Raw genomic sequence first — 20,567 nt, 5'->3', positions numbered from 1 at the left:
ACCCAAAAAAAAAAAAAAAAAAAAAAAAAAAAGGGCTCCACAGAATCTAAGGTGCGCATAAATCATCTTGTTAGAATGCAGGTTCTGCTTCAGTAGGTCTGGGCCGAGGGTTAGGATACTGCATTTCAAATAGGCCCCCAGTGATGCTCCTGCTGCTGGTCTGCCCGCCACACTATCTGTAGCAAGGTCATCACAAGATGAGTGTGGCTTTTAAGATGCACACGTTGGACTAGAAGTAAAAACTCCTGAATATTAGGAGATTTGGATTTTTGTATCCTCATCTCTGGTCTTGGACACAGGATGCAAGAGAAGGCGACCAGAGACTAACTCATACGTCCTTGGAGTTGGAAACCGTGACCAAAAACTTTCTCTGAAATCAGAGTGTTTACTGGGCAACTGCTTTTCAATACTAAGAAAGCTTCAAAAGTCAAACCTCCTAAAAAGAAGACGGAATAATTGCTTTAAAAATGAGGAATTTCGCAATCACGTAAACTATATCCCTGACTACCTTGCACGGAATGCCTTTGTGCACGGAATGCACGGAAATGCATTTGTAAAGATGCCTCCCTTTCCATCACACCAAGAGACCAAGAAAAACTCTTTTTTCATGCTAAGAACGTCCTTTAACGGAAGACCTTACAATGAAATATAAAAAGAAATTCTGCTGGCTTACTTAGACCACAAAGAAGTTAGACGAGCAAGTCGGATGAAGAAAGAAGCTGGAGAGAGCCATGACGTCGAGACAAGACAAGGTATTACCGAGAGATGGCTCCTGATCCCATGCCTCTGCCTCCTTCCACAAACAGGCCCACCAGCAACCTTCTCAGCCCAGTGACTCAGAAGCAGTTTCTCACTTGTGGCCGGGCAAAGACCTTTAAATTACTGCTTCCTTTAATTACAAAAGGAAACATAGAAACTTTACAGCAAAGAAAACTCTCATTCTCCACTTTAACCAAGTGATCAAGGTTAACACGACCAGTAACAATATATGTCAACATCAGGAACCCCTTGACAGGATGCCATGCCTGGAGAAAGCATCACATCATTTCTATAGTAGTCCTGTCCCCCGCAAAAGGGTTACCTTCATAAAAAAGAATGAAATAATGCTATTTGCATCAACATGGATGGACCTAGAAATTATCATACTAAGTGAAGTAAGTCAGAGAAAGACAAATGTCATATATCGCTTATATGTGGAATCTAAAAAAAAAAAAAAAGATACAAATGAACTTATTTACAAAACGGAAACAGACTCACAGACATAGACAACAAACCTATGGTTACCAAAGGGGATAGCAATGGGGAGGGTGGAGAATAAATTAGGAGTCTGGGCTTAACATATACACACTACTATATATTACATAGGTAAACAACAAGGACCTACTGTAGAGGGCAGAAGTTAGCAGACCACTAACTACTGGGGAAAAGGAACCCCAAAATAGTTCCACAAAGCCCTCATCTCCAGCCACCCTGAGCCAAATTTGAGTAGGAACAAGGCCTCAACTCTAAACCTTGGAAGAGAGCAGTCAATGGTTCCTCATCAGTCACTAATATAATTACAAAGTTACTATTATTAGTAGTTCTTTTATGGGTCTTTGGTGTTTTCAAGTTAGATATAGAGATCAGATTTCAAACATGACTGATTTTAATAGATATCCCAAGAGTAGAGCATACAAGATAGAGCCAGACATTAAGAAAAAATCAACCCATGCCCTTTGGGCTGAGAACGGTAAGCACACCTGTATAATAATAATAACATCTACCACCACCACCAATTACTGAGTTCCTACTATGTAGCAGACATTGTTTCAAATCCTCAAAATAAGCCCATAGGGAAGGTATTATAATAATATATTATATCCATTATCATAGATGAAGCTGAAGTTCAAAGATATAAAGTGATCAGACTAGCATAACACAGCTAGTAAGTGGTGGATCACAGATTCGAACCCAGATTTATGTAACACTAACGATGTTCTTTCTACTCCATGACACCATGTCTAGGATGTTGTAAAGCACATGAAGTTGCAGGCACCAGCAAAGAGACACTGAGACTGTTGGCACTATGTGAATGAAGGTAAGAGCTGGTAGCAAAACTTCCTTGGGGACTTACATGCACCCATCACAACAGATGACAGTCACTTAAGCAAAGTTTCCCCTTCACAACCTCATCACTCTCTCCACAGAGAAGAAAGAAAGATGGTTCACATCAACTCAGCATAGAAGAGACTGCTAGCTAATCATCAAACCCAGGTACTTTTATTCTTGGCACAAAGCTGGACTCATTTCCTAGCCTCTCTTGCTGTCAGGTATGGCCATGTGCTGGAACTCCAGCCAAAGGAACGTGAACAGAAGTAACTGATATATGCTGCTTCCAGGAATGGCCCTCAACTTCCCACATACAATCCTTCTCTTTCTGGATGCTGGAATGAAGACCAACCCCAGAGCAACTCTGAGTACCACATGTTGAAGAGGGCAGAATGACAAAGCAGATGGAGCTGAAACTCTAGATCTCCACCAGAAATACCTGCGTTTGTCTATTATGTGAGCAACAAACACAGTACATCCCTAGCTAAAACTGTCAATTAAAAAACAGTCCCCTGAAACTAATTTTTCTGTGTCTTTATTCCCGTCTTGCCCCTAGGTTCTTCATGACCTTTTCTTTCTTTCTTAGATCCCATATATATGTGTTAGCATATGGTATTTGCAAATGAAGCAACTGACAAAGGATTAATCTCCAAAATTTACAAGCAGCTCTTGCAGCTCAATAACAAAAAAACAAACAACCCAATCCAAAAATGGGCAGAAGACCTAAACAGACATTTCTCCAAAGAAGATATACAGATTGCCAACAAACACATGAAAGAATGCTCAACATCATTAATCATTAGAGAAATGCAAATCAAAACTACAATGAGATATCATCTCACACTGGTCAGAATGGCCATCATCAAAAAATCTAGAAACAATAAATGCTGGAGAGGGTGTGGAGAAAAGGGAACACTCTTGCACTGCTGGTGGGAATGTGAATTGGTACAGCCACTATGGAGAACAGTATAGAGGTTCCTTAAAAAACTACAGATAGAACTACCATATGACCCAGCAATCCCACTACTGGGCATATACCCTGAGAAAACCATAATTCAAAAAGAGTCATGTACCACAGTGTTCACTGCAGCTCTATTTACAATAGCCAGGACATGGAAGCAACCTAAGTGTCCATCAACAGATGAATGGATAAAGAAGATGTGGCACATATATACAATGGAATATTACTCAGCCATAAAAAGAAACGAAATTGAGGTATTTGTAGTGAGGGGGATAGACCTAGAGTCTGTCATACAGAGTGAAGTCAGTCAGAAAAACAGCACTATTTATAATAGCCAAGACATGGAAACAACCTAAATGTCCATCAACAAATGAATGGATAAAGAAGATGTGGTATACACACACACACACACACACAATGGAATAATACTCAGCCTTAAAAAAGAATCAAATAATGCCATTTGCAGCTACATGGATGGACATGGGAGAGGGATGGATTGTGAGTTTGGGACTAGCACATGCAAATTTTATATATAGAATGGATAAGCAAGGTCCTACTGCATAGCACAGGGGACCATATTCAATATCCTATAATAAACCATAATGGAAAAGAATATAAAAAAGAATATACATATATGTGTTTGTATAACTGAATCTCTTTGCTGTACACCAGAAACACAACATTGTAAATCAACTATACTTCAATTAAAAAAACAGTCCCAAAGATAAGCCACAAGAATTTCTCTAAGCCACAGAAAAAGCTTCCTGCCACTTCATTTGATAAGGTGCAATGTCTACAGAGTTTTAAAATTGTCTCATTTGATTTCAAATATTCACAAGAATGAAAACATAATATTTTGATATTTGTCACTCTGGCTCTTCAGATCACAGGACAATGTCAGGGGGTCCATGGAATTAGGAATTTTAATGCTCAAATCTTGACAGCGACAATAAGAATCTCCATCTTATGGATGAGGACATTGAGACTCAGATAACCCAAGCCATGGCTCCTTCTCTCAATTCTCCGACCCCAAAACCAAGGCTGTTTCTTGTCAATCTCAACTTAAGTGTCCCAGAGATCTCACAGTTAGACCAACTGCCAGTAAGCAATAGAGACTGGTCTGAAATTCACATCTTCTGGATAGATAACGTACCATCCCATACGGAAAACATTTAACACACAAAAGCATAGCCTCAGCAAATTCTGGGTCCCTCTGCCTCCACTCAGCCACAAATATTCTCTCTACAGACCCCCCAACCCCCCATCCCTCTCTTTTATGCAAAGGTCATGTTCAAAGCACAAGCTAATTTAAACTGTATCAGTCAAGTATCTAGATGAGCTCCAGCCAAAGCTCTTTCTTGCTTGGAGGGGTTTCATGGTGAGAACTTCCACAGGAAGCCAGCTTCCAGAGAGCCTTTGTATGATTTTCCTGGAAGGCTATCAATCTCCTGACCCAGAATTATGCAATAAAAGTTAATTCTCCAGGAATTCACACTCACATGCCCAGAGAGGAGACCAGGACTCTTTCAGCAAAGATCTGAAAGACTAGTAGAGGCAGAGAATGCCGGCTGCCCCGAGTGCACTTTCCTCTCCTTCAGTAACAGACTCTTAGTGGGGCACATGGCCGCCCAGAATAAAGGCCACATTCCCCACCTTTCTTACAGTTAAGTGCGGCCATGTGATCACGTTCTGGCCACCTGGATGCAAGCGAAAGTCACAGTGAGATACAAGGAGCACACTCTCCACTTCTGTTCTCCATCCTACTGGCTTAGCAGGGGTTGGGAGCAAACCATCATGAACCACGGGGCAGAGGGCAATATCCCAGAGGTTGCAGGACAAAAATATAGAGTCACATCAATGCTGGACTACCTGCATTCACACTGCTGCATGAGCGAGAGTTAAACTTTCATCTGGTTTAAACCACTGTTATTTTGGTCTTTGTTTCAGCAGCCAAACCTGTATCCTAACCAGATTCCTCCTGTACAGATTCCCCACAGCAGGTGCAGGGAGATTACTGGGTGGTCTCCACAAGTCTTGGCTTGCCTTCCAGCCCTGCTTGAATGGCAGCTTCCTCTCTCTGGCCTTCAGAGAGCAAGAGGCACAGGCATAGTTAGAAATGCCTTGCAGTGATTCCCACACACAGAATGCTTGCATTAGAATCACCTGGCAACTTACTTCACATTGACCAAATTTCCAGGGCTTCAGATTCTGGGCATTTATAACATTCTTAAAATCTATTTTTAAAGTTCACCACATAGTTAAAATATTCAACCATGTCTTCTGGAGCCTGAAGTTCACGGGGATATGAGTGCATCTGCGGAAAAGGTCTCAGGGCTTCTTGGGACCCTGCTGCTTTCCCTCCCAGACCTCGTGTTTTTCTCCCTTTCGTGCAGTAGGATCCTTCAGTTCTATTATGATTTGAGCCCCTGGGGCAAAGCTGTTCTCTCCAGCTTTCCAGGTCAAGCACCTCAGATGCACCCACAGGGATCACCTTCTACACTGCAAGCTGGACCTGCTTTAAGCCTCTTTACCCCCATTGTCTACATGAAGACCTCATTCATTCATCAGCATATATCATCACAAGTCCAAGCTCTTCCAGCAAAGCCAAGCACACCAGACTCCTAACTATGTTACCACCACCAACCTTCTGGTTTCATCTGCCACCTTTACCTTCCCACCCTGCGTTTTTTACTCCTACCCCCTCTACCTGGAGTTCTCTTCCTCTCCTGGACACTTACAACTCACACCCACCCTTCCAGACTCAGCTACAGCATCCATATGAAGGGCTGTAAAGATGGTTACTACTCCCAACACTGGTTAACTGTCAAAGTCTCCTGGAAAACCCAGCTTCTCAGTTCTCAATCCCAGAGGGATTTCACTGTCCACATATGCAGGCCCTAGGCAGACCTGCCATAAGGGCAACTCTTGACCTAGCAAAAAGGCTTTCTATCTCAGGAAAGGGGGGGAAAAAAAAAAACATTCTCACTAATGAAATCAACATATTCGGTATTTACACCATGTTTCTCTCTGCTAGGTCCCCCGAGGAAAGAAGATGAAATTACCTTCTTGCTAATGTCTATTTGATTTCTTTCTGTGAGACCTTGGTGTCCATTACCCAAGGGCTCCCTGAGCCCTGACAACATCAGTTTACTGAACCATTCTCTTGACCTTGACCTCTTCAACTTCTGCGTGGCATGGATTCCTTCTGCTTGGTTTCCAACCTTTACTTTGCCTAATAATCCAACCTGTATATGTTCTCTGCCCCCTAGCCTAGCATCAACTGCCAACTCAAGGTCTGCTCCCATTCATTCCCAGCTTGACTTGGTCAGCAGTTCTTACCTGGGACCACCCAGTATTAGGTTTGTACTGGGACCCAGTACAAACCTAATACAACACAGTGTCCTGACTAAGCATTGAGATACCCTGGGCATAAGCCTCTTAGAAAATAAAGCTGTACAGCACAGGGCCTGTAGTTAAAAACACTGCATCACATGCTTTAAATTTTGCTAAGGGGGTAGATCTTATGTGAAGTGTTTTAATCACATACACACAAAATAATATTTTATTGTTTATTATTATTTATAATAAAATATTTATTTTTTAAAAAATAATAAAATAACAAAGACGGCAGGAGGAAACTTTTGGAAGTGACGGATAAGTTTATGGCATAGATGGTAGTGATGGCACAGATGTATACATATGTCCAAATTCATCAAGTTGTTTGTTACATATGTACAGCTTTTTGTATGTCAATCATACCTCAATAAGTTGACTTTAAAAAAAAAAGGAAAGAGGAAAATAGAAAAGAAATGGACCTACTTTTACTGCCTACCCAGGGGGGATCTAGAGAGAGGCCCTCAGTTCATCTCTCTGAGGGTAGTTAAGAGCTTTCTGATGGTTCACCCTCATTTGCTAAGCAAGTGTTCCCCAGTAGCATGCAAAAAGGACAAGACAGCAGCCCTGATATTCAGATTAAGCATTAAGCAAATCACTACAGAATCCAGGCTGAGCCTGTTGGTATGTAAGTTACCACTGCCTTTTTAAAAAATTTAATTACAGTGTTTGAACATTATCTCATTTTAAAGATCTAGCTACCGGGGCTCAATTAAAATTCTAAGTGTCAGAGTGAGAAAAAGCCCCAAGTGGAGATCTAACTTCATCCTGAGTTTTAAACATATGAAAACAGTTGGATACTTTGCAATCATAACAAGTCCTTTGGAGATGGACATTATTACCCTACAATCAATTCAAGATGCTTTACGATCCCTCTGCCAGCAGGTGAAACCCCCGTGTACTTCATATAAGGAGCTAGTTATAAGCTGATAATACTCATTGCAGAAGAATGAATACATCCACCCCTTCCCCAACCTCATCATAATCATATCTAAGCTCAATCAGGCACTTGACACATCTTACTATAATGTGGGAGCCTGAGAACAAGAGGCTCAGTGGTGAATTCTCCCAGAAATGATGCTAGCTGTTAATTTGTACGTAGAGGCAGCCAGAGAAGGGAAAGAGTGGAGGAAGGGAAGGAGTCATGCCCAGAAATACCCTTCATCCTTCCCTCCCTCCACCTACCTCCCCATCCCACACTCTCCACCTGGCAAACTCTTATTCATACTTCAAATCCCAAGTGAAATGCCACCTACTCTATAACGACTCCCTTGACTTTCCCTGGAAGTTGATGGTTTCCTTCTGTGTTTCAACAAAATTTTTCCTAATTTATTCATTCAATAAATATTGACTGGGCATCTACAAGGTGCCAGGTACTGTTCAAGGCACCTGGGATATAGCAAAGAAGAAAACAATTGAAATTTCTGCACTTAAGCTGCTTATCTAATAGAAGAGAGAGGGGAACAAGTAAATATATGCTGTGTAAGATGACGAGAAAGTATATAAAACGTAAAGCAGGGTCGTAGGAATAGAGAATGGCAGGGGCAAGAAGGGACTATTTTAGACAGTGCTGCCAGAGAAGGCTTCTCTAACCAGGTGTGAGCATGTGAAATGAAACAAGGAGTGAGTCCTGAGGGAGGACGTGCTCCTGGACAAGGGAAATACACGCAAAAGCCTTAGGACCGAGGCAAGAGAGAGCTGCCCATGTTTCTGAAGCAGCAGGGTGGCCACTGGGGCTGAACCAAGTGACGACATAGAAGGGCAGGAGATGAGATCAAAGGGACAGGCAGGGGCAAGACCATACTGGGACTTGTATTGTAGCTATGGTAAACCCTTTGGATTTTATCCTGAATCACTGCAGAAGAAACTGAAGGATGCTGAGCAAAGGGGCAACGTGCTAAGTCACCCGTTTCTAACCCTTACCCAGTGTGCTGTACCTACTGATGGGTTTGTCTCCCCAAAGGCACACCTCAATCTCCCCAAAAACTAACACAGCACCCAGTTCACAAAAGGTGTTTAATAACTCTTCGGGGAGGGAAAAAGGACAGCAGAACAAATAGAAGATGCTGAACCGGTAGTGGGCGTACATGGGCACCAACACTGGCTGTCCTCCACTATCTTTCTCAGGAAAGGATCAGCCTCCTAAGTTCTGTATCTACCCATAGTTACCTTACATCAGGCTTTACTTAGAAACATCACTGTTCTCTGAGCACAGAAACAAGCAATTCTTCCAGCTTCCCCAAACTACAGAGCACCAAGAGTCACTAACTGAAAAAGGTTGCTCAAAATCCCTGTAGAATTCCTGGACCATCAAAATAGTACTCAATACTGTTATGGGGTTCAAGTTCCATTGCTACTACAGTCTGGATTGAAAACCACATCTCACCCTCCAGTAATACCCACGATAGATCTTCCTAAACGGTTTGCTTGGAAGGAGCTCAATGGACCAGATAGATTCTCTTTCCATCCCTGAGGTACCATGGAGCCATAGTAAATAATTCTTAGAGTCCCCAAGGCACTCTGAAAGATGAAAAATGAAGTTATTTTGAATCCCCAGGGGCTGCTGTACTTCTAGTTCAGAGGCTTTGCAAAAAGTGGGAAAAGATTCCTATAAATTCTCATGGCTCTCCTCAAGTTTAAAGTGTCTGGGGACTTCCTTGGTGGTCTAGTGGTTAAGACTTCACCTTCCAATGCAGGGGGTGCAGGTTCGATCCCCGGTCAGGGAGCTGAGATCCCACATGTCTCGCAGCCAAAAAACCAAAACATAAAACAGAAGCAATATTGTAACAAATTCAATAAAGACTTTAAAAATGGTCCATATCCAAAAAGCTTTTTAAAAAAATAAAATATGTATACACTGTGTATAAAATTGATGACTAATAAGAAACTGCAGTATAAAAAACAAACAAAACAACAACTAATACTAAACTTTCTTTGGGTTATCTGTATGGAAACGTTAACTGTCTCAGACATTACATGAAATTTCTATAAATCTTATATGTTCTGGTATAATGTTATAAGTCATAATTCTAGTTATTACTTTAAAATGTATATCTCAGAAATAACTAAATTTCCTTATCAACTGAATTATTATGAACTTGCATCATATCTTTAACCGTGATCATTTTTAAGTCTTTTGTCATTTACAGACAGTTCGGGGTGTACTCTGATGCTTTTGCAAACATGTTCCTATAAAAGGGTTTCATCTTCAAGGAATTCATGGAAAAGACTGACAAGTACAGGTTTCTGGTGACTGACTATACTGCTGAACTGAATGAATAAGCATTTTCAGAACTCTAATGGAAAACTGATGAATTCATAAAAGTGCTAACAAAAGATCAAGATAAAAAAAAAATTACATGGGACTGAGTGAACTGATGAGGATGATTATAATTTTTGTGACTTTGTTTGAATAAAAAGAAAAAATCCCACAAGGACTCAGAGGCAAAAAGTATACAAATCAATTTTCACTGCAAGGTAAAGGAGCTGTTACAGTGGAGGATTACTGGACTGAATGTCAATATTATGACATGGTGTGAGTGTGTTCCATGTTTGGTAATTGCAATCATTGCTGCTTTTGTTGTGGTCATCATTTACAATGCTTGGTGTCAGTCTATTTATCTCTTGTAAAAATAAAATACAGTGTGTGTGTGTGAAAAATTAAACAAACTGATGCTGTCCATGAAAAAAAGTCAGTAGTTTCTAGGTATGGGAGGGATGAGTAGGCAGAGAGCAGAGGATATCTAGGGCATTGAAAATACTCTGTATGACATTATAATGATGGATATATGCCATTATACACTTGTTCAAACCCATAAAATGTACAATGCCAAGAGTGAACCCTAATGTAAACCATGGACTTTGGGTGATTATAACGTGTCAACATAGGTTCATCCTTGGTAAAAATTGTTCCACTTTGGTGATTAACGTTCATAGTGGATGAGGCTATGCACACATGGGGAAAAGGGGTCTATGGGAAATCTCTGTACCTTCCTCTCAATTTGCTGTAAACCTAAAGTTGCTCTAAAAAATTAAAGTCTTAATAAAAATAAATAAATAAAATAAAATAAAGCGTCTGAATGTTACCAGCCAATCCACCCATTTCTGGGATCCACAGTGGCTTAAAGGAGGGAAATTTGACATCAATCAAGTCCTTGAGTTGTACTTTTCCTTGACTAGACAAGCTCAGGAGCAATTTATCTTACCTCATCTGAAATACAACAATTTAAGAAGTCTCATCTGACAATTTATAAGCAGATATTGTAGCTGTCAGCCCCCTCTTCCTGCCTCTGAACCTGGACAGGTGGACAGAGCCCCAGGCAGTACCCTCACTGCACCAACCAAAGCCCAGCTGGGCACTGGACACCTTCAAAGCGTCTGAACAACAGTCTTTTACAGCAGGCCTCTCATTGCCGACCACACGAAGGCGAAGTGCAGGCACCGATGACTAATGAAACACTTGAACTGGGTTCAACACCATCAAGCCTCTGGTGGCCTCTTACTGCCAGTTCCGTGACACCCTCCCCTATTCAGCTGTGTTCAGACTTCCAAGCCTCTCTGAGGCCACCAAACTGCTTCTTTCTGGACTGACAGCCCAGAGCGGCCCTGAATCAATGCTGTACGTGCAGCATTTCCCAGTGTTTGTTAGAATGCTAGTTCAACTAAATGATATTAAATACTACTCCCCAAAGCACTACACGGTAAAAACTAGTTTGGGAAAGCGAACTAGTAAGCGAGTTGAAGGAACCAATACAATACACTGGTTAAGAAAACATGCTGAGGAGATGGGCACCTGGATTTGACTCCCAGCTCCATCATTTTACCAGCCAAGGCCAAGCCAAGGCCAAGGCCACCAACAATCTATGCTTGATCCTCGTCCATGACATGGGGATAATGATAGAAACTACTTCATCATTCTGTAAGGATTCAATGCATTTGAAGTGCTTAATAAAGGGTCTAGGACTTTATTACATGATTTTAAAGAACCTTAAATATGCTAATATTTACTGTGATTCTCCAAGAAAGAAAGTATGTGTCATCTTTCTCAAGTTTATTTCATCACGTAACAGAACTCTTGTTTTACGAGACTATTTGCAGACCCAGGAGTCCTTGGATCCTATGTGGCTGACCTGCCATATGCTTGTCAGTGATGCGTATACCAAGTCAGGCTGGAATGCCATCAATCTCAACGTGTCCAACTCAACAAAACTGTACTCACTCACATGAATGAATGCCAGAGATAAAAAATAAAAAGTGATGTTTAAAGATAACATGTTGGGGCTTCCCTGGTGGCGCAGTGGTTGAGAGTCTGCCTGCCGATGCAGGGGACACGGGTTCGTGCCCCAGTCTGGGAGGATCCCACGTGCCACGGAGCGGCTGGGCCCGTAAGCCATGGCCGCTGAGCCTGCGTGTCCAGAGCCTGTGCTCCACAACGGGAGAGGCCACAACAGTGAGAGCCCCGCGTACCGCAAAAGAAAAAAAAAAAAAAAAAGATAACATGTTGGTCAAAATCCTTAAGTACCCTTCTGGGTCTTATTTCCAGTACTTTAGACTTGGCTTTGTATTCTAGCTGTGCCACTTTCTATCTACATCACCTTGGGCACATTACTGCACCTCTCTGAAAGGCACTGTTTTTCCATCTTTGAGATCAGGAAACTGCCAATCTTGGTTGTGATGAGGACAAAATGAGATAATGACTGTCCAATATCTAGCACATTCTGGATAATCGATTTTGCCTCCCCTTTCACTGTGTCTCAGAAGTGTAAATTCAGGCTGAAAGCTGTCGTCATTTAAGGGGGGCCAGACCAACAGCCCCAGTTTCTAGCCCAAGGTTCTTCTGTGAATGGTGAAGTCAAAACCACCAAATGAATTCACGTGCTCTTTGAAAAAAGTACATCATCATGTTCTGAATGCCGGGAACAACTAGGAAGCACTCCTACCTCTGGCTGGTTTGATCAAGATAAAACACAAGACACTGAATATACAATACCCAGAAAGACATCAGTTATTCCATGTTCCCAAAGCTGAGAGCCAGGCACCCAGAATCAAATCAGGGCAGAACAAACGGAGACAAATGGGCCAGCAGTGTTTATTTTCACTGTCCCCTTTAAACTCATCATGTGTACCTACTAACTGTTTCTGCAGAGCCAATTCTGCTAAACCGATGACTACACAGCTCAGATTTTCAAGGACAGCTATTCTAGGATAATTTCTTGTCCTACTGCCCAGTTAGTTACTAACCCATCCCAAGGATTCCACGATCTCAGGAACTAAACTCTACCTTCCAAACTAAGAACCACCCCTGAAGTCAGCCTAAAATTCTTTATCAGACTATACGCTCCCAAACTCTGACTTCAGAGAACGTGGCCACCACGGCCATAAGAAAATGCGATGTCCTTGGGGTGATTTGTGGAAAGCAATCTAATGCAGCTTCGGAAAGAAATCCTGTTTGGAAGACGTAATGCGTGGTCAAGGGGCTTTTTAGCTAGTTTCATCTCTTTGCCCTTGTCCTTTCAATTTGAAGAGCATCGATCATGATTCCTGCACTGGCCCGACTCCTTTAACAAAAGGAGCAACAAAAATGCCCGTACGGTAAATGCATCCTCTGCACAGCCACCTAAGAACACGCTCTGAGGCCGCCAGCTCAGCATGCCTGTCTCCTGCTTTTCAACACCTCACCGGCGGCACTCCAACCCCGACAGAAGGGGATCACCAACTCCGTTAGCTATAGGGGCCCAGAGGTATCTCACATGACTGCAGTGGGTTGACAGTCGGAACTATTTTTCATGAAACAAGCAGCCCTTTAAGTTTCTTTCGTTTTCTTGTTCGAATAAAAACATGTGTACAAGGATTTCACTTTTCTAACTGTACATTAATTAAAACATGTTTTTGAAAAGACAGCAACCAGGGCTTCCCTGGTGGCGCAGTGGTTGAGAGTCCGCCTGCCGATGCAGGGGACACAGGTTCGTGCCCCGGTCTGGGAAGATCCCACATGCCGCGGAGCGGCTGGGCCCGTGAGCCATGGCCGCTGAGGCTGCGTGCCCAGACCCTGTGCTCCGCAGCCGTAAAGACCACAGCAGTGAGAGGCCCGCGTACCGCAAAAAAAAAAAAAGACAGCAACCAACAGGGTCTCAGGTTCTCACAGTGATGGGGAGACAATCAGGGGAGCTAGGGACTGAGGCCATCTGAAGAATGCATGTCGTGCTTCTCATGAGAAGCTAGAAAGCTGAGATTTTAGGCCAAATCACCCAATTTTTTTTAATGTTGGCAACAATTTCATTTTTTTTAATTTTAATGGAAAAAAAATACTGTGGGGGCCAGTACAATGTGAGGCAAACAAAGCTCTTCTGCAAGCCACCTCTAGGCCTGCACTTTCAACCTTTATCCCATAAGATAAAGTCCATGCTCATCAACAAACCCTGCAAGGCTGCCTCTCGTGGGGAGCCCACCAAGGTCACCACACCAGCTCTTTGCCATTACTGCCCTGCAGGCTACACTTCAGCCCCAGGACCTCTGCACCTCCTCACACATCCTGCACCTCTGTGCCACACCCATATTCTCGGGGATAAGACCCTCCACCTCTCAGAAAAGGCTAGAAGAACCTCATTCTGGTTGCTTCCAGATGAACGGATAACCTTTACGGCCAATTCACTCCTACCAAGCTATGAGAATCAGCAAACAATTCAATCAACTTAGGGTTGTGGGGGGAGGGAGGGGTTCCTAAACAATTTTTTTTTAAAAAAACACCAAGTTCATTTGCTCTATAAAAAATGTAACTGTTGTAGCTTCGCACATTATGAAATTATTTTGATTTCCAAGGAACAGTTCTCATGGATGGGTAGACTTTCTTTGAATACAGCTGGTGCTCCATAAGTGATTTCTGACAAGAAATGATACGGCCTGTGTAAACATCATGCTTTGTCATTTACGAAGCACTTCCCCTCACACTGCAAAAATGTCACAGCAGCTATTACTATTAGCTTCTCATCCAGAGCCACTCCCTCACTGAGTCCTCTATTGATAACACTCCATATACACCAGCCCTCAGTCTACCTCCTGAGCACGCCAAGCTGGTTTCTGCCACAGGACCTTTGCGCTTGCCCTCTCCTATACCCGGGACATGCATCTTTCCAATTTTCTCATAGCTGGCTTGCTCTTAGGTTCAGTTCAAATACCCCATCTTCGTAAAGCGTCTCTGGCCTCTTTTCCACAGGCCTGTCACTCATCCCTGTTTTATTTTCTCTCGTGATGTGTATAGTTAGGTTTATTTTTGTATTTACCGTCTGACTCGCCCCACTAGAATGCAAGGTCCCCAAGATCAGGTCCCTTGCATGTCCTCTTCGCCACGGCAGAATCCACCACTGCTCCTGCCTACAGATTAGTGTCTGACACAGACTAGTATCTGAGGAATAATGAACGGATTCCAATTTGACAGATAAGTAAACCAAGGCATAGGGAGGGGCCTGCCCAGGGTCTCCTGGATATTCACTGACAGAGCAGAGACTTGAGCCCAGGCCTTCTAACTTCTGGCCCCACATCCCTGCCAATGTACCACTCTCGTCAATGGTCTGACAGTCTGGAATGCCTTCCACCCAAAACTTGGCAAGTCAGGGTGTTAAACCTTTCAGCAGTGACAAGGCCCACCTCTCCACAGACCAAATGAGTAAATACCTATTACGCAGGCGTGCAAGTGTTTCACAACTACTAATTCTAAAGGAAGTCAAAGATGACAGTTTAAATTCTCTAGGGGAATTCCACTGAACTTGAATGATTTTATACATAAGTATTAATGCAATTGCGACTTTCTTCCTAAGAAAGTAAGGGTTAATGGCTACACTTGTTGGTTTTCTGTTTCTCAAACACTATGCAATCCAAAATCTAATAAGCATATGTGCAAGCATAAGCAATTTGCCCAAAACGTTATGCTCTCTTGCCATGATACTTCTCGTCCTCAATTAAGGTCAAAAGTCATCTGAGCAGCTTCATTTCTTCTGACAAAGATTTAAATTTTATTTCATTAGTGTGTTACTGAAAAACCTCATTTTCTTAACATGCAATCCTTCCATTCATTTATTTCTATCTGAAAATTACTACTTTCTAATGCTCACTGCAGCCTTTAAACTTTCCCTTGAAACTGTCTGCACTCTGCTAGGCATAAAGATAAAAATGATAGAAACCCAGATTCCACGTGTCTTGTCCCCTAGCCTTTAGAAGCATCTCTAGATGATGCATATTTAACTTTTAGCTGCCGTTTCCTTCTTCAAGAAGGCGGCTCCTTCCGGAAGTAGGTGATCCCATTTCCCAGAGAATATTTCCCATCCATTCTTACCCTTTGCAGCTTCTATTTTTGTGAATTGATTTAACTAAAAAATTGAGCAAAGCAAATTCAAGGAACTCTATACCATGTGACATGCAAACACAAGGATAAAAAAAAGTCATGTACCACCTCATCCTGCCTGCTCAGGGCACAGTACCTCCCCGTAGCCCAAGCCAGAACCCTGGGCATCACCCTTGACCCCTCCCCCTCTCTGTTCCCCACCACATCCGACATAAACCACAACCAGTTCTCTCTACCTAATTATCTTAATCAATTTGTCTTCATCTGCACCACCGTTATCTGACATAGTCCAGGTCTCCATCCTCTTATCTAGAGTCTAGATTCTAGACAACTGCAACAACCTAACTGGCCTTCTGTCTCCAATTCTGCCTCCTCCACACCATTCTCCACTAAGCAGCCAGTGCGATTTTTCTAAAACACAAATCTAATCATGCTGCACCTGTACTTAAGTCCCTTGCATGACTCCTCATTGCCCTTGGAATAAAAGCTAAGCCCCTATGCATTGCTTAGAAAGCCATTCACATCTAGCCTCTTGCCTGACTCTGTGGTTCACTTCTGGCCACGCCCCTTCTTCCCTACCTAATGCTCTGCCCACTCTCCAACAACGCGGCATTTTCTTCAGTTATTTTAAGGCACCATGATCGCTCTCATCTCTCGGCCCTTTGCTCATGCTGCGTCCAGAACCCTCTTCCATTCACCATCTTCTGGCTGATTTCTACTCATTCTACTTTGCCTCTTAAGCATAACCCTCAGTGAGAAGGCTTTCCAACTTCTTTTGGGAAAGTCAAGGTACCCTGCTCTATGCTCCCTGTATTCCTCTTATCAGGGCACTAACCATATTTTGGGGTGTTTCATCAACTGACTATCTCCATCCCTGTATGCTTCACAATTGTACCGCAGTATCTAGCACCACACATAGTATTTGATAGATTTGCATTAATATCTCCTGAATGTTGTTGATGAGGGAGCTTACAGTCTAAAAGGAACCCAGCTCTAAATCTAGAGCCTCCCCACATTTGTTTGGAAAGTGAAGACCTATTTGTATACTTTGAAAGCATCATAGAGAGATCTGCATTTGGACAAGATTCCAATTTGAACTTGCTTCTTTCTTTCCCAAATGTGAGCAATTTAACAAGTGAAGTCACCTACTTCTTTTTTTAATATAAGCCTTATACTATATATCCTTGAGGAAAGAATTAAACTTAAGTTTATATAAGAAGTTTAATTTCTAAAAATGTACTATTAATCACCCACGAGAAAAGCTTTTTGTTTTTTGCAGTACGCGGGCCTCTCACTGTTGTGGCCTCTCCCGTTGCGGAGCACGGGCTCCGGATGTGCAGGCTCAGCGGCCATGGCTCACGGGCCTAGTTGCTCCGCGGCATGTGGGATCTTCCCGGACCGGGGCACGAACCCGTGTCCCCTGCATCGGCAGGCGGACTCTCAACCACTGCGCCACCAGGGAAGCCCGAGAAAAGCTTTTTATTGGGCTAGGTTCAAACCATGTAATACTATTCTGGAATTTCTTCCACCTCCTATCCCTCCATTCTGACATCTTCAATAAACTGCCTGAAAGTGCAAAATAATTTACATATTAGCTTAAATCATCCATAATGAGGAAGGTAAGCCTGCTGCTTAGAAATTACTGAATGCACTCCATTAGGACAACCACTATTTTTAGATTACGTACAACAATCTCTTGATGTGAAAACCTAATTACTATTTCAAATGATGAGAAATTCTCAATATTTACCTTTTTCACTTCTGAAGAATTTGAGACGGTATGAGGAAATATCTACAAACAAACATGAGGAGAGGAAGGGAAATGAGATTTGATGAGCGTCTTGAAAATGGAGACGTTGAGGAACTATGCACCTACCTACGTGCTTCTATTGAATCCTCCCGGTAACTCCATGACATGGTAATCATTAACTTCACTTTGCATGAAAGGACACCAAGTTTGAGGTAAATTAAAAGCAGCTGCAAAAGCTCACCTGTCTGGTAATTGATAGAGCCAGGAATTGAACCCACGTCTATCTGGCATCAAAGTAGAAAGTAGTTCTTTCCACCACAAGAACTCCGAAAACTGAAGAGTATCTTTCGAAATACAAAATTTTTTAAAAGAGGAGATGCCTTCTTAGGGGGCGAAAAATGTCCTCTTCATCTCCTCACAGAAGTGTCCCACAGGAAGCTTTTTCTTAGACTCCTAGCTTCCAGCTTCCTAGATAATTATGCTTAGATTTAATTTTATCTATAATTTAGGAATAAAATTGAAAAACAGAAGATTTACCATTATATCTTATAGAGTTGCTTATACTGGCAGAATGTTTGATTAGATTTAATCTATGCTAATTAAGCTTTCCATTTTAACAAAGCTCCATATTAACATGCTTGAATCAGGAAAAATAAACATTAAATCTGCAATGCTATTAAGATAGCTCAGCGAGACAGATTCATCTTTGTTGCTCCTCCAACGTGCTCTATGGGTACAGTTAAAAAAAAAAAAGAATAAAAATCCATCAAATTAGAAATACAGATGAGAATTAATAACAGAGTGCCCATTCCATTACATGGAAGAGTCTATTTCCATTGCTACCTCCAGGTATGTTTTCAATTGCCTTTATATTTAAGTTTTCCATTTCATTTTATCTACTCACTCAAGGTATTCATAGAAACTCAACTGGCTCAGTTACCTAGGGAGTTTCTAGATATTGTTATGCCAAGAAATTCGCTCCTGGTTTAAGGAATCACCTCCCAAATGATCCACCTCTGGCTGCTGGAACCCCACGAGGGAGAGAGATGCCCGCCTTTAGCTGAAGGAAACTCAGCCACTGAATGAACTCTTCGGCCATTAATTCAATAATGGCCTTACCTGAGAATAGCTGGAAGCCGAGCAGAAATTGGAAACAGTGATTTCCAAAACAGTAAATGCAGGTTTTCTGGATGACAGCGTTGGAAAAGGCAGTGGATGATGACTCCCCGTGGTGCACGTGAGGGCAAGTGTTCAGATCCAGAATGTGGTTTCCCCATTGTGCTTCAGCAGCAAAGGTGACTTTTGACTGGAAATTGAACACTACCTGCAGACTGGGGTGACAGATACTGTTTTCCTTGAACCAGTGAACTAGAGTCAAGTGGCTGTTTGCTTCTCTGGCCACTCCTCCGTATATCCTCTTTCCCCTCAGCATCAAATTTCCACCTTAACAACACCATCATGGCTTTTTGTTTTTTAAATTATGTGCCAAGAACTATGGTAGATGTTTTGCAAATACTTCTAATCCTATACAAAAATCCCAAGGAATTATTCGTTTCAGTCTCCAGATACCAACACCTTTGCCCTTTTCACTGTCCGGTGCAGCCTCCTTAGTGCATCCAGGGCAGTACTATACCTGGCACAATATATTCCATGGGAACCTCTGAAATCAGCCATGAAATTTCTGAGCAGCCCTAACCAGAGCTGGAGTAAATGAATCATCTATTCACTTAATAGTTGCTTAGTACATACTACGTACCTCAGAGTACCACCTGGAAAAAGCCCCTATGTGATGCAGCCTCTTACCCATGTTACTTTCATGTATTTGGGCACAGACTACATCCCAGACAATCAAAACAGAGACCGCCTCGTTATGCCAACATCCAGGTTTTCTCATCCTTGGCACATTGCTAGATCAAATTTCCCAGTATTAGTCAATAAAATGCAGTACAGGCAATGCATGACATCTCCAGGCTTAGCCCTTAAGCTTATCCAAGGAGGATATGACAAAAGTCTAATCATAATAGAAGCTATTAATCTATCTCTCTCAGAATGTCATAGCTCGAGATCATAAATCAAAACACAGAGAAGTTGAATAACACAACTGTTACACATAAAGTCATATCTATATACACACAAAAACTGTCCATCCTTTTAAAATGTTCCCCCTCAAAAACTAAAAATATTGAGCACGTACAGGTTACCAGAGAGGTTTTCCGTCTCACATCTTATAGCACATATTTTACATGTTCAGTTAACAATAAAACCAGGAGTCACCCATTAAGTATTTTTTAATTTAATCACTTTGAAATTTTTAATACTCCTCTAACTCGGATCAAAGAGGAAGTTAACTGAAATTAAGAATTATAGAAAAGTACAGAAAAGGAAAACAGTATATAGCAGTATCAGTGGGCTATATTCAGTGGTACTCATAAGAAAACAAAGCCTTCAGTGATTTTACCAGTAAACAGAAAATACTGAAAACAAATGAACTAAACATCCAAGAAGCTAGTAAAAATACCAAAGTGATTGAAAAAGAGGTAAGAAGCAGAAATCAATGAAGTTAAAGTGAAAAACAGTAGACTTGATCAATAAAACTTAAGAACTGCTTCATTAAAAAGGCCAATAAATTACACAATCCATGATAAGCTTGACCAAGAAGGAAACACATTATTCCACGTTTACAAGTTAATGAAGATATAACCACAAATATAAAAATTTTATTAAGAATATAATGTCCAACTATTTGCCCCAAAAAAGGGAACGATCTCAATGAAATATATGATTTCAACAAAATGTAAATTGGTCCAAAGAGCTTAAAATTAATTAAATAGAACAATACCATAAAGAGATGGAAAATGAACATTTTCAGTAATAAGAGTTCCCAGCCTCCCGAGAGACAAATTATCAGCCCACATTATTTTCAGGCTAATTCCATCAGAATCACTTACAAAAGAGGTATTGCCTATATATTTAAACCAGTCTGGTGCATAAAATTCAAAAAGCCTTGAGTTAAATCACGTACACAGGAAAACCTACTG

The 20,567-nt window shown here is 41.8% G+C and overlaps 1 protein-coding gene across 3 annotated transcripts in view; it reads right to left on the bottom strand.

Moving 5' to 3' along the window:
• NELL1 (neural EGFL like 1) overlaps nucleotides 1-20,567 on the bottom strand; it is an 844,123-nt gene that overhangs the window by 736,703 nt on the left and 86,853 nt on the right. The gene's annotated exons all lie outside the window — the stretch shown is intronic.

This window comes from Neophocaena asiaeorientalis, unplaced genomic scaffold (assembly GCF_003031525.2).
Source record: "Neophocaena asiaeorientalis asiaeorientalis breed wild unplaced genomic scaffold, Neophocaena_asiaeorientalis_V1.1 scaffold230, whole genome shotgun sequence".
Taxonomy (NCBI): Eukaryota; Metazoa; Chordata; class Mammalia; order Artiodactyla; family Phocoenidae; genus Neophocaena; species Neophocaena asiaeorientalis.
The sequence above is the reverse complement of the archived record's forward strand: the minus strand, read 5'-3'. Positions and strand labels throughout refer to the sequence as shown.